The sequence below is a fragment of the Oryza glaberrima genome, chromosome 1 (genome assembly GCF_000147395.1).
Source record: "Oryza glaberrima chromosome 1, OglaRS2, whole genome shotgun sequence".
Classification (NCBI taxonomy): Eukaryota; Viridiplantae; Streptophyta; class Magnoliopsida; order Poales; family Poaceae; genus Oryza; species Oryza glaberrima.
In genome coordinates this window covers 4,579,154-4,592,026 of record NC_068326.1, presented here as the reverse complement: position 1 = coordinate 4,592,026, position 12,873 = coordinate 4,579,154, and the positions used below count along the sequence as shown (strand labels likewise).

Here is a 12,873-nt window from a genome sequence, read left to right as displayed (position 1 = left end):
AAGCCATTCATAATGTCCCTAAGGATAGGTAAATGTAGTCCACTCTATGGATTCTTCTGCCATCTTTACTTGCCAAAATCATGCTTTTAAGTCAAATTTCGAGAAATATCCCTTGCATCTTCAATTGTAAGTACCGAGTGGACTGCATAGATGCAAGATAATACTAGTATGATCATCCAAACTAGCATGAATGCAGAAGACAACGAGTCACAATATGCTGAAGGTAAAAATCCAACTTCTTGGGAATAAACAGAGCGCCCGTGATCAGAAGAAGACATATAACTCTCTGAAGAACTCGTGATGCCGCAGTATGACTGTAATTATATATATATATAGATATATATATATATATAAGCTTATTTCTCCACAGATATTTATGTAGATATTTTTTAAATTTTTAGGATCTTAACAATCCTACTCGGTTCTCACTATATGTCTAACTATTTTGCTGAAGGAGTAGCTTAAGCTTTTACCCTAATCCCGTCCTTGGGTCTATTCATATGAGATAAAAATTCTACCGTCTCCCCAGGAAGTTCCACCCGAAGGGAACACTTCTTCAACAGATAAAGGTTCTCTTTACCTGCTACATGCAAGGTGGACTACGAGAACTTACCGAAGAGCGTCTCTCCTATAGAGTCCTTAGCATAGAATTTAAACTCACATAAACAGAACAAGGACGAGCAAGGAAAGCTTAATAAAACTACTACATTACCACAAAATAGAACACATATGGTTTTCCCTTTCGGGAACTCTGAGGGATGATACACACAAGGTTTGCTTACCTTACACTCCTTGCTTCAATATACTATCAAGGCAAACTCTTAACATATTTCTACTAAAGCTTAGAGAGTGGCTCCTGAGACTCTGGCTGAGGGTTGCTACCTATTGGTATCCTTCTGGCTTCGCCAGCTTTCCCTTTTATAGAAGCCGAAGAGGGAGCTCAATCTTCACTCATATTTTTTATCATACTGTGGTATCACGGGTTCTTCAGAGAGTTATATGTCTTCTTCTGATCACGGGCGCTCTGTTTATTCCCGAGAAGTTGGATTTTTACCTTCAGCATATTGTGACTTGTTGTCTTCTGCATTCATGCTAGTTTCGATTATAGGAGAGAATATCTACCATATTTGATGCTCTTTGGTAATTATTGAACTTTGGAATATTCTCCCCAAAATTTTCAGCGTCTTCTGTTAGATATAATACCCGCATGTTGCAGGGAATAATTTAGATATATTCGAGAAAAGAAACTCATGGAAGAAAATTGGTAAATCATGTCAGTCGTGATATCTATCTAAAGCACTATAATAATTGATATGAAATTGTAATTATTAATATAATCAAGCAATTTAATATAAAATATAAAATTTTAAACCGTTAGTATAATTTACTATACAAACTTCAAACCCAATGTACAAAACAATGTCTTTCTTTTTCAGTTACAGAGGTATATATAATAAGAGGTATACACATAATTGTGAATGTGTCTCTTTAGATACACGAGCAAATAAACGAAGACTATTAATAGATCTCATCTCTTCGAGATCCTATAAAATGTAACCACGTATGACTAAACGAAGGGAGATTAGAGGAAGTTAATTATACTGTTGTTTTCTAACAGGGATTTTATACTCAAGTCAAGCTGAAAGCCTAGCTTGACTTAACTCGTCTTCTTCCAACGGGTTAGCCTACCACGTCTATTGGGGTGCAGTGTGAGTATATCACCATGTAATTAATAACATGGTCTATGCTATTGTCTCGTGGATCATAAAGGGAGAGGTTCTCACAACGTCTCAACTCGAACAGTAGAACTAGAGATTCTTTTGCAATGATTTTTGAGTGGAAAACCAACACGATAAAATCGCCGCTCTAGTTACACCGATATATCAATTCTGTCATGGAAGAAAAATTGTAAATAAGGGCATGCACACTGACAATTAATAGTGAGCTCTTATAGTTTTTAGCAAAGTAAGTTTGCTCATATAAAAATATTGGAATTATAGTATGGACTTTAGTAGTAAAGGTTCACATGTCTCTCTTCTTTCTATGGGTTGTTACTTTGTGATTTTCGTGTAAAATTTTTTATATGAAAATCACAAAAGAACGATCCAAAGGAAGACAGACGTGTGAACCTTTACTACTACCTTACATTACTCATTATAGGAGAGATCTCTTTAAAATGGAGAGTGCTTTCCTAGTGACTAGAGCCATATGTGGTGGAGAGAATTAGAGAAACGTATGTGTACACGCTCACTCGCCTTACACCTCACGTTACGACTTATATATGGAGATCACGCAGACATTCTGATCACGCATGCTGATATCTCCATATGATCCAAGTTATCGCCTCTACGCAGCACACACGAAAACAATCCAAAGTTTGCCTCATCCTCTGTCTTATACGCTATCGCTCCTCTATGTTTGGGCGCTGCATGTCGATATCGACACCCGGTACTGCACGACTTATTTGGTTTGGTTATGACTTATGAAGATCGTGCATGCATCTTGATCACGCATTCTGATATCTCCATATGAACTGAGTCAGCGCCTCCATACAACACGTGCAAAGACAGTCTACGGTTTGCCTCCTCTTCTTTATTGTGCTATTGTTCCTCTGCGTATGGACACATACATTAGTTCGCATGCACGCAATGTGAACTCAAGCGAAATTGTTTATTCTTGTGCGTGTGTGGGGAGAGGGGGGGGGGGGGGGCGAGCAAACTCGCGCGCCGTCACGTGTTCGTATCTTCGTTCAACGGTGATAGTATATTTTTTTATCAATTCTTTCCAGCTTATATATTTATGTAAAATCAATAAAAAATATATTTTGAATGTTTTTCAACATGCTCTAATGCTTGTTTACGTACTTATATTTTTCATGGCAATGTGATCGGTGCTGTGGCTGTCGTTCGATCGATACCTTTTGCGTTGCTTCATCAAGATACTGAGCCATCCTATTCTATGTGGGCACACCGTGGACTTCTTCTTTCTCCCCGTATAAGAGACCGCAGTACAGCTTCTGTAATAGTGTTGGAAAGTCTTCTCTTAGTATAGTCAGCTGTCGTGTCGGCTGTCGTAGTTAATTAACAGTTTAATACGATTGGTGTGTGTGTGTGTGGGGGGGGGGGGGGGGGGCAGTAGAGCAAGTTTAATAGCATAGCTAATTATATAAATCTATATTAGAGTTAATATATATAGTGGATGAGCTATAGAGTTATCACTATTTTTCTTCTTTTCTTCGAGAGAATCTATTCTATGCCACTGAGTTTATTCCAGTTCAACAATTTGCCACTGGCATTGTCTCTTTCTATAATATACTGGTGACTTTATCAATTATTGTACAATATGCCATTGGGATGGGCATCTTTTTTAAAAAAATACCGAAAATGCCTTTAGAGACATACATGGTTAACAATTAATTTATCTCATTAGAAAGTTTCAGAAGAATATGAAAATTTCTATATGGCCTCCTTACACAACATGGAAGCATGTAAATAAGTTTCAATTTTTTTGGTATTTTTATTTTTTAGAAAAAAATATTGTGTGGTATATTAGAGAGAAATAGCTTACACAAAAGATAATAGCAAAAACATATCCTATGTCGCATATGAAAGATAATTTACATTCAAAACAACAACACAAAAAATATCGTATATATCATATAACAAATAAGTTATATTTTTAAAAAATAGAAACAAAAAAAATAAAACTTATATACAGACTTTTATAGTGGCTAAGAAGGCCATATAAAAATTTTCATATTTTTTTGAAACTTCTAATGATATAAATTAACTGTTAATCTTATATGTCCATAAGTTATTTTAGGTATTATTGAAAAATAAGCCCAACCCAATAGCGTATTGTAAAACAATTGATAAAATCGTCAATATATTGTAGAAAGAGACAAAGTCAGTGGTAAATAATTGAACTATTACAAACTCAGTGGCATAGAATATATGCTCTCTCTTCTTATCTCTACCTCTCGCCTGCACATTTAATGCATTTATTTTGAAATATACTAGCAAAATGCTCAACCTTTGCTATGGATAAAAATAAAATATATTATAATACGTAATAGACAAAAAAATTATTGAATATGTTAATTAGTACCACGTGTTTGCATTTTTGAATATATGGTATTCACTTGTTTTAACTAAATATTTAGACTATTTCATAATATTAGAAAATATCAAAGGTAAATTGTAAAAACTATAATCAGTAGGGGAGTGATAGATTCACCATCACCACCGCTAGAGACTTTTAAATGAGTATATACATATGTAAAGAGTTAGCTTTCATTGAAAGCCAATCATTTTTATTTTTCAAGTTCTCTTCTCCACATCACTTTATAATTGATTTAAGCTTACTACTCCGTATTAAACTTGCTCCTTGTATATCATCGTCATGTCGGCTGACGACCCAGCAAAACTCCGGTCCAAAGCCGGAGGGCATCCGCGACGACGAACACGCACTTGTACTTGCTACTATAGCTTGTACTCCCTACAGGGCTACAAGTACGAACATTTGGTAAAATCCTTATCAAACACGACGAAAAATCTTCCCTCTCGAAGGCTCAAAAATCCTCGAACATTGCCTATGTGATTGGTCCAAGCATGAGATTGCTGATCGACTGCGTGGGTTAATATCGTAATCTTTATTTATGCGACTATTAGTTCTTTCGAACTTTTAATGTTCTGGCAGATGAACAGATTAATGAGCATCAGTCAACCACGTGGGCATCTTTTGTTTAGCTGAACAAAATCAAGCATGCCCACACATTCCGGCCTCCCAAGGGAAAGTATATGTTGATAACTATATATCTTAAATGAAAACTTAAAAACCCTTTTTGTAAAAGTTTTTAAAATAAGTCTTTAAAAAAATCACACATGTTGGTAATACGTAAATAAACAACCTTACAAAGTTGCATGAACAAATTTAACTTCACTAATGAGTTACAAAATTAACAAATAACACTATTCATTTTTTTTCTTTTTCTGCTATGTTTCTCAATTTTATCTCACAGATGAAGTTCAGTTTATCCTTAAAACTTTGCATGGTTGTTCAATTTGAGATTTTTTTTCCAAATCTTTTGAAAACTTTTATATCATTGTTTGAGATGTAAAAATGAGAAACATAGAAGAAACAATGATATTTTTTTAAAAAATAAAAAATAAAATCTCATAGATAGCTAAGGTAATAGTACCTGACAACCATGCAAAGTTCCATGAATAAACTTAACTTTATTTTTGAGATATAAAATTTGAGAAACATATATAGTAGAAAACGACAAAAATAGTAATATTGTTATTTGTTAATTTATATCTCATTAATGAAGTTGATTTTGTTCATGCAACTTTGTAGGGTCGTTCATATATTACCTACATGTGTGATTTTTTAAAGAATATTTTAAAAAAAATTTCAAGTTTCCACCTAGGATGTGATTTCCACCATATACTTTCCCCATCAGGAATAACACTATATGTGCATCTTCCGTAAGTGCAAGAGCATCTCAAAGAGAATGGCCAAATGGCTCTCCAAGCTAAATTTTGGCAAGTACGAAGAAAAAATACCCTCTAACAACCTCTCTATTCGGTTGGCTAAGCCATCTGGCTACCCAAATCACAACACTCACTGGCCAAACTTGGAGAGTCATTTCGGCTGGCCATCCATGGGCTCCACCACTCCTACCATCTCTCTCTGCCCAAACAGCAGAGGACCATGGCAGCGGTGACGTCGCAAATCGCAGATGACCATGGCAGTGGTGGCGTTACAGTAGGCTTCCTCGTCGTTCGCCGCCGTCAGCTCCCGCCTTGCGCGCGTGGAATCCGTCGCCTGCCTCACGCGTGCAGGGAGCCACCGCCGCTGTCGCCGCCTGCCTCGCGCGCCCGGGGAGCCGCCGCCGCCGTCGCCGCCCGCCTCGTCGCTGCCCACGTGCGCGGGAAGCCGCCACCGCCGTCGCCGCCCATGTAACATCCTGAAAATGTGTCATTTTCTAAACTTGCATCATGCTGATTCTTATGTTATTAATAACCTTCTAAACCTAAGAAAATATAATTAGCGGGACCTCCTAAAACTAACTCGCATAAAACCTCTCTGGTATTTAATCCCTTTTGTTTTTTTCATTTAAAAACATATTTGGCATTTCTTGTTGGAATTCTATTTTCGAATATTAAACCTTCTTTCGTCTAAAACTCTTTTATTCAAATTTAGTTTGAAAACCATTTTTACTATTATGAATTATGGTCCGAGAAATCCTCCAATCTTGCCCTTGAACCTAAACCAAAGTAATTCCAATCTCATTGGAATTAATTGTTAGCCCGTCCTTTGATCTTAAACCCATCCTTTGATTCTCGATCCAAATATTCAAATTTCTCTAATTTGATCTCGCCACCAATTTAATCTTTGTGGCTTGATTTCCTCTTCAGCACAAGAATAGTATTATTTTAAATATTGTGAATAATTGCTCTTGTGCTAAGAAAATTCCAACTTATACTCTTCATTCAATTTCCCTTTTATCCACAAATATACATAATACCAATTTTAGAATTGGTATCCTATTTATTGTCTTCAACTAATTCCCTTCAATATTCCCAAAAATATTTTGAGGAATATTATTAATTTCTCTTCCTATTTGAGTACTTCCAAATAAATTCCCTCGAACTCCACCTCTAAATATTGCACTCAAATAAATTAGAAAATCTCTTTTGTGAATTCTTTCCAAATTCAAATTCTTTGCTAAACCTAGTTATCCAAATCAAGTATTCAAATTAGACTTCTTCCTTTTTGTCATCGGGCCGAAACTCCGTTCTTTCTTCCTTTTGGCCCAATCCTTTTTCTTTTTATTTTCCTCCTCCCTCTTGGGCTGCCGGCCCAGCTAAGCCGAGCCGGCCAAAATCGGCCCAACCAAGCAGCCGCCCTCTCCCAGTGCGCGTGTTGCGCACGGCGCGCTGCCGCAAACGTCGCCGCTAAGGAAACGAAAGCCGGCCGCCGTTGCCCTTCCTTGCACGCCACTGCCGTCGCCGTGTCCTTCTCGATCTCCTCCTCCACAACCGCCTTTCACCACCGCATCTCTCCCCTATAAATAGCCGGCCATCCCTCCCCTTCTCTACATGAAAACCGAGCTCTCTCTCTCTTCTCCATGTCCGGCCATGTCATCCACCGGCCAATCTCACTCACCGGAGCTTCGCAAGCCAAACCCTGGCGCAACAACTCCGCCTCGCCGAGGTGATTCCATTTTTCCCCTTTCCCCTCTCCCTCCACCTTGAGATAAACCGCCACCACCACCTTCTCTTATAGCCGGAGCTGAGCTCTTTTCGCCGCCGTTCCGGCCATCTCCCTCTTTCTCTTGGCTAGCTACCACCCTCCCCAAGTGCGCGTCGCCCGGGAACACGATATACCGCCGACGTCGCCGCACTTTGGCCACTGGAAGCCCGGCGCCCCGCTCGCCCTCTTCTCTAGCTCTCTCTCGGCTGCTAACAGAAGAGAAGAAGGAGGTGACGGGAGGAAGAAGAAGAGAAAGAAAAAGAAAAGAGAAAAAGGCTGACAGGTGGGCCCATAAATAGTACCTTTTCGTATTTTCTAGATTTAATTCAAATTCCAATCTTTAGAAGCCCAAATTTCCTAAACCGTAGATCCGATTCCAGTGAACTTTAGACCTAAATTCATATAAATTCAAACTCTTCATTTTGATATCAAATTTGCTATTTTAAGATTTTATTTGAATTTCCTTAATTTATTCAAATACATTTTGAATAAATATTTGATTTAATCTTATAATTGAATTTACAATTTAAACTTATATTTGCCTGTCAAATGTTTTATTTTATTTCCAAAATACCCTTTAGCCACTAAAAAGCCGCCGGTTGGAACTTTACGCCTTCCATGGGGACGTTTGCGCGGTCTACGGACCTCAACGTCGGACCGTTGGTTGTAAAGCCCGGCATAAACCAGACCCAAGGTCTAAGTGCTGCTCCTGGCACCCCATGCCTTGATGCGTATAGCGGTCGGAGCTTCACTATCCCCTCGATCTCCATTGCACGCCGCACAGTTAACTCTCAGGCTCTGTGTGATCCAAGCCGCTCCGCCGCCACTCACGGTTGTCGGAGTAACACTTCCACCCCACTAAACCTACACCCACCTCCTATTCTTCTAGCCGATATGTTATCTATCGACACGGCTAGGAATGATACCAAACCTAGTCGTCATGCTGTCCAACTCTAGCGACGACTAGCAAACACCTAAAACCCTAGCCGATATTTATCCTACCTCGATATCGGCCTAAACAACTAAATCCTAGCCACTATTCTATCAAAGCCAACCTTGACCCATATTAGCCACATGCCTATTTAACCATATTAACTATCTAATATATTTCCTATCGTCCAAACCACGAGAGCCTCCACATAAAATATAGAGCCTAGCCAATATGCTATCCTACTCCATAATCGACTCCCATATAACTAAACCCTAGGTATTATACTACCTAAACCTATTGCCAACAAATATTAGCCCAACAATCCCTATACCCTATAAAGGAGATGGGTTATACCCTAAACCCTAGCCCTCTTAACCATTTGTCGTTTTCTTGTTATTCTATGGCTTTTTATTGAATTTGGATCTTCCTCTTCTACAGTAGAGTCTGTTATATTTTGGATGGCAACCTGTGGTATTTCAAGGATTGGATAATCAGGTTGCCTATCTCAGATTTATTTGCGTTGGAGCAAGGCAATTTATTATTCCTCCCCTTTGAGCATTATTATCCTATATTCTATATCTCTATTATTCCATGCATTAGCCATTCATGATTTTAAATGCATAACTTGAACATATAGCAAACCAGATATATGCTAGATTTTGCTTAGCCCTGCCTGGTTAGACTGCATAAATATAATGAACTTAGATTGGGACAGTACGGTAGAAATGGTTGATTTCTGGGTGGCTAGTATTGTTCCAACCGACATAAGACTGCCAAGTACATGTGAGGAACATACGAGTACGACCGCAATTCTCGTATGGGCATAGACCTAGCTGATTAAGTTATCTAGCAAAGGTGGTACCTCTGTGTAGTGGTTCTTATTTAAGTCCTCGCGCAAGAGGCAAATTTATGCCGCGAAGGGCAATTGTGATATTTACCGAGGCGCAGGTAAATATATGAGATTTAAGATTAATGTCATGACTTATTTGTAAACCCTGATTGCGATGACATGGTGTCATACAATCAGTTCTCTCTAAAGACCTCGGGAACGCCAGAACTTCTCTCACTGCTGATAACGTTACGTTCAGAGCGCATGGGGACTAGAGTTCATGGAACAGGTACCACTGATGTTAGTAACCGAAAAGCTTTGTCATGACAAGGCTAATGTGTTTGGCACGTCATGGATTGTGAGTAAAGCGTACATCTTCTGCAGTATGAATATCCTCAAAACTATTCGAATAGCCGTGCTCGCGGTTATCGGGCATTGGGACTCACAATGGCATCTTGATTAGAAACATAATTTCAAACTTTATTAAATACTGTTGCATTTAAAACATTATAGACTTTCCTTCTACATTCTCTGCTTTCTGCAAGTAAATCTAACCCCACTCAAATACTACTATTTCATGCATTCATTATTGATTAATATAATAGCTTGCTGAGTACGTTGTACTCACCCTTGCTTCAACCCCTCTTTTTCAGAGTCTATTTGGAGTTTTTGCCGAAGCTGGGAGTTCAATCACATAAGTTAGTTCCCTTTAAACCTAGTCTTCAAGTCTAGTATAGTTAGATGGTTTAATTCTATAGTAAAACGGCAGAGTTGAGTCATCGTATAGCTTCTGCTGTAATAGTTAGCCACAAGCTTGTAAATGTCCTATTATTTTATATACAGATATCTCCTTTGGAGTCTTGACTAAATGTATGCGATGAAGATCCAGATTGTTGAACATGTATCAATCTACTGATTCAGGGCTTGATACAGTTAAACATGTTGGTTTCTGAATTGTTAGTTTTGGGACCAGACAACCCCGCGCGCACGGGAAGCCGCCGCCGCCGTCGCCCCACGCCTCTCGCGCGCGGGGAGCCACCGCAGCCGTCGTCGCCCACCTTGTCGCCGCTCGCGTGCGCGGGGAGCCGCCGCCTGCCTCGCGCGCGCGTGCAGCCGCCGTAGCCGTTGCCGCCAGTCTCGTCGCCGCCCGCGCGTGCGGGAAGCCGCCGCCGCCGTCGCCGCCCACCTCGCGCGCGAGGGGATCCGTCGCCGCCGCCATCGATGGGCTGATGCGGGAGAAGAGAAAGAGAAAGAGGAGGAGGACGAAGGCAATGGAGGCTGATATGTGGGTCCCTTTTTTATTTGGAGATGTAAATAGAGAGACTGTTGGAGTGAATACCTAGTTTGACTACCCAAATTAGTTGGAGAGTTGGCTATAAAAATATTTAGAGAGTCTAATTTAGAGATACTGTTGGAGATACTCTAACAGAGAAGAAGGGAAAACGGTTCAAGATCGAGGTCACCGAAAGATGTCCTCTAGATTTGAGGTCTTAAGAAATATCCTCCTGTTCTCCAACAGATCAGACATGTCTCCATATAGGGAAAAACTTAGTGAAGGCCCAACCCGACCCATCAATCATAAAAATAATGTGGTATCGCTAGGCCCAGTCCATTACAATTCTTGACCAATATTTTTTTTTATTTTCCTTTTTGTTTTTTATCCACCTAATAAAGGGATAAACTACATCCAATTCGAATCCGATAAGAAGGGTGAATAGCTAATATGGTCCCTGAAGTTTCACTTCGGACTCAGTTTAGTCCTTGAGGTTTTCAATCGTTCAAACAAGTCCTCCAAACTAATTATTTGATAAAAAAAAGCCACGTGAGCATGCCAAGTTATCCTCGTATGCAGCGGTATGAATGAAATGACCATTCTACCCTTATATACCATATAGAAAAGAAAGAAAAGACATAACCAAAAAAAAATAACAGGCCAACCCATACCCAACATTGTTGTGGAGAGTGGCCGACAAAAGAATTTATACGATCAATGCTAAAACGATCATACATGTATGAAACATTTGTTTTCTTTTTTTATATGGTATATAAGGGTAGAATGGACATTTCATTCATATCGCTGCATACGATGATGACTTGGCATGCTCATGTGGTATTTTTGGTGGGTCTATGTAGCGCTCCGCTTTTCGTGAGGCGTTAAAAACTACTTCGGCAAAATCCTATATGTGAAAATTTCGTTCTTTGTGTGAGAGTCTAAGTCGTGCCATGGATCTCAATTCAATCTCCATCGTTGTTCCCTTTCGTCGCCATCAAAATCCTCCACCTCAAGATTCCAATTCCGATTCAAGTCTCTGAAATCAACATCCTGAAATCAATCGTCGATTCCTTCGTCCCTATCTCTCTCTCCCTCCCTCTAATCAATCTGCCTACCTACTATCTATCCATCGATCTGTCTATCGATCTTCCTATTCGTTTATCTACCCATCAGCCGATCTATCTGTCTATGTATCGATCTACCTATCTATCTATCTAACCAGTTGTCTATCTATCTATCAATCTATCTGTCCCTCTACCTATCTACCTTTGGAACCTATCCCATACCATTGTCCCAACTTCAAAGATAGGTCTCACTTGAATCCCTCTCATCTAATCCCTCGGAGCGCCGAGTATAACTCTGCTCCAAAGAAATACCGAATTTTCGCTTGGGTGCTTCCCCTTGATTCCTCCCTGCTTTGTCAGACCAAGCCTCAAGTTCGAAATCCAAATTCAATTTCCAAATCTCGTTTCCCTCCGAATCGATTTCCTCGGAAAAAGTCTAGTTTACCTCCCTCGGTTGTTATGGGCCGAACGCCCCTCCCCAGCCCATTTCCTCCCTCTGCCGTCCTCCTCCCTCCTCTTGCACGTGCGATGCATGCGCGTGAGCCGAGCCGAGAGAGAGTTCTCTCGTTCTCTCGTCCTCTTCCTCTCTCTCTCGCTGTTTCTCTCTCTCTCATTCGATCTCCCTCTCCCCGGCGCCGATTTCCCGCCGCCGCCGTTCGAAATCCGGCCGCACCCCCGCGTCGCGCGCGCGCTCGCTCGCGAAGTGGCCGACCGGCCGGTCGCCGCCGCCATCAGCCCTTGCGCCGCTGACGCCACGTGCTGCCGCCTTGCCCCCGCTCCATGACAAATCGACCGCCGCCGCCATCGCCGACGTCATCCATGGCCCCCGCCACTCCACGCCGCATCGTCCATGAATGGGAGAAGCACCTGCTTCCCCTCTCCTCAATATGGCAAAGGACCACCCCCCTTTTCCCCCTTCTTTTTCCCTTTCCCCGACCACCACCGGCGTCACCACCTCTGCACCGCTTGACCGCTCGCGCCACCCGCCTCATCTCCTTGACCGCCCCAAGGTCGGTTCTCTCAAACCGACATCGCCACCTATAAAACCCACACCTCCCACTCCCATACCTCTCGCTTCCTCTCCTCCATCACACCACTGCCGCCTCGCTGTTCGTCGTCGTTCTCGCCCTCCTCTGCCATCGTGCGTGTCGGGGACCTAGCGAGAACGAGGAGTCGACGAGGAGCTCCGTGCCACCCCCATCCTCGCGCCTCTCCATCTCTTCTTCCCCGGCCGCGCCCTCTCGGTGCCGCACCGCCCCGCCGTCACGTCCGCCTCACCGCGACTCCATCCGCGCCGCCGATACCGTTTCCTCACGCCGGTGAGCTCCTCGCCCAAATTCTTGCCATTTGCATCATCTTGGATAAGCCCCGAGCCGTTCGGTTGCTCGCTCGTCCCCCTAAACGTGCCGCCCCACCGATGCTCTGCTTCCGCGGCCGCCGCGCGCAGTCGCGCGCTACCGCCGGTCGGTCCCGCGCTGAATCCCGTCGCCATCACCCTCCCCGCGTCCCTAGCAGC

General features: G+C 41.8%; 1 pseudogene; it reads right to left on the bottom strand.

Annotated features, from left to right (window-relative positions):
• Positions 1 to 5,646: 5,646 nt before the first annotated feature.
• LOC127753766 (uncharacterized) lies at positions 5,647 to 10,239 on the bottom strand (annotated as a pseudogene).
• Positions 10,240 to 12,873: the final 2,634 nt, after the last annotated feature.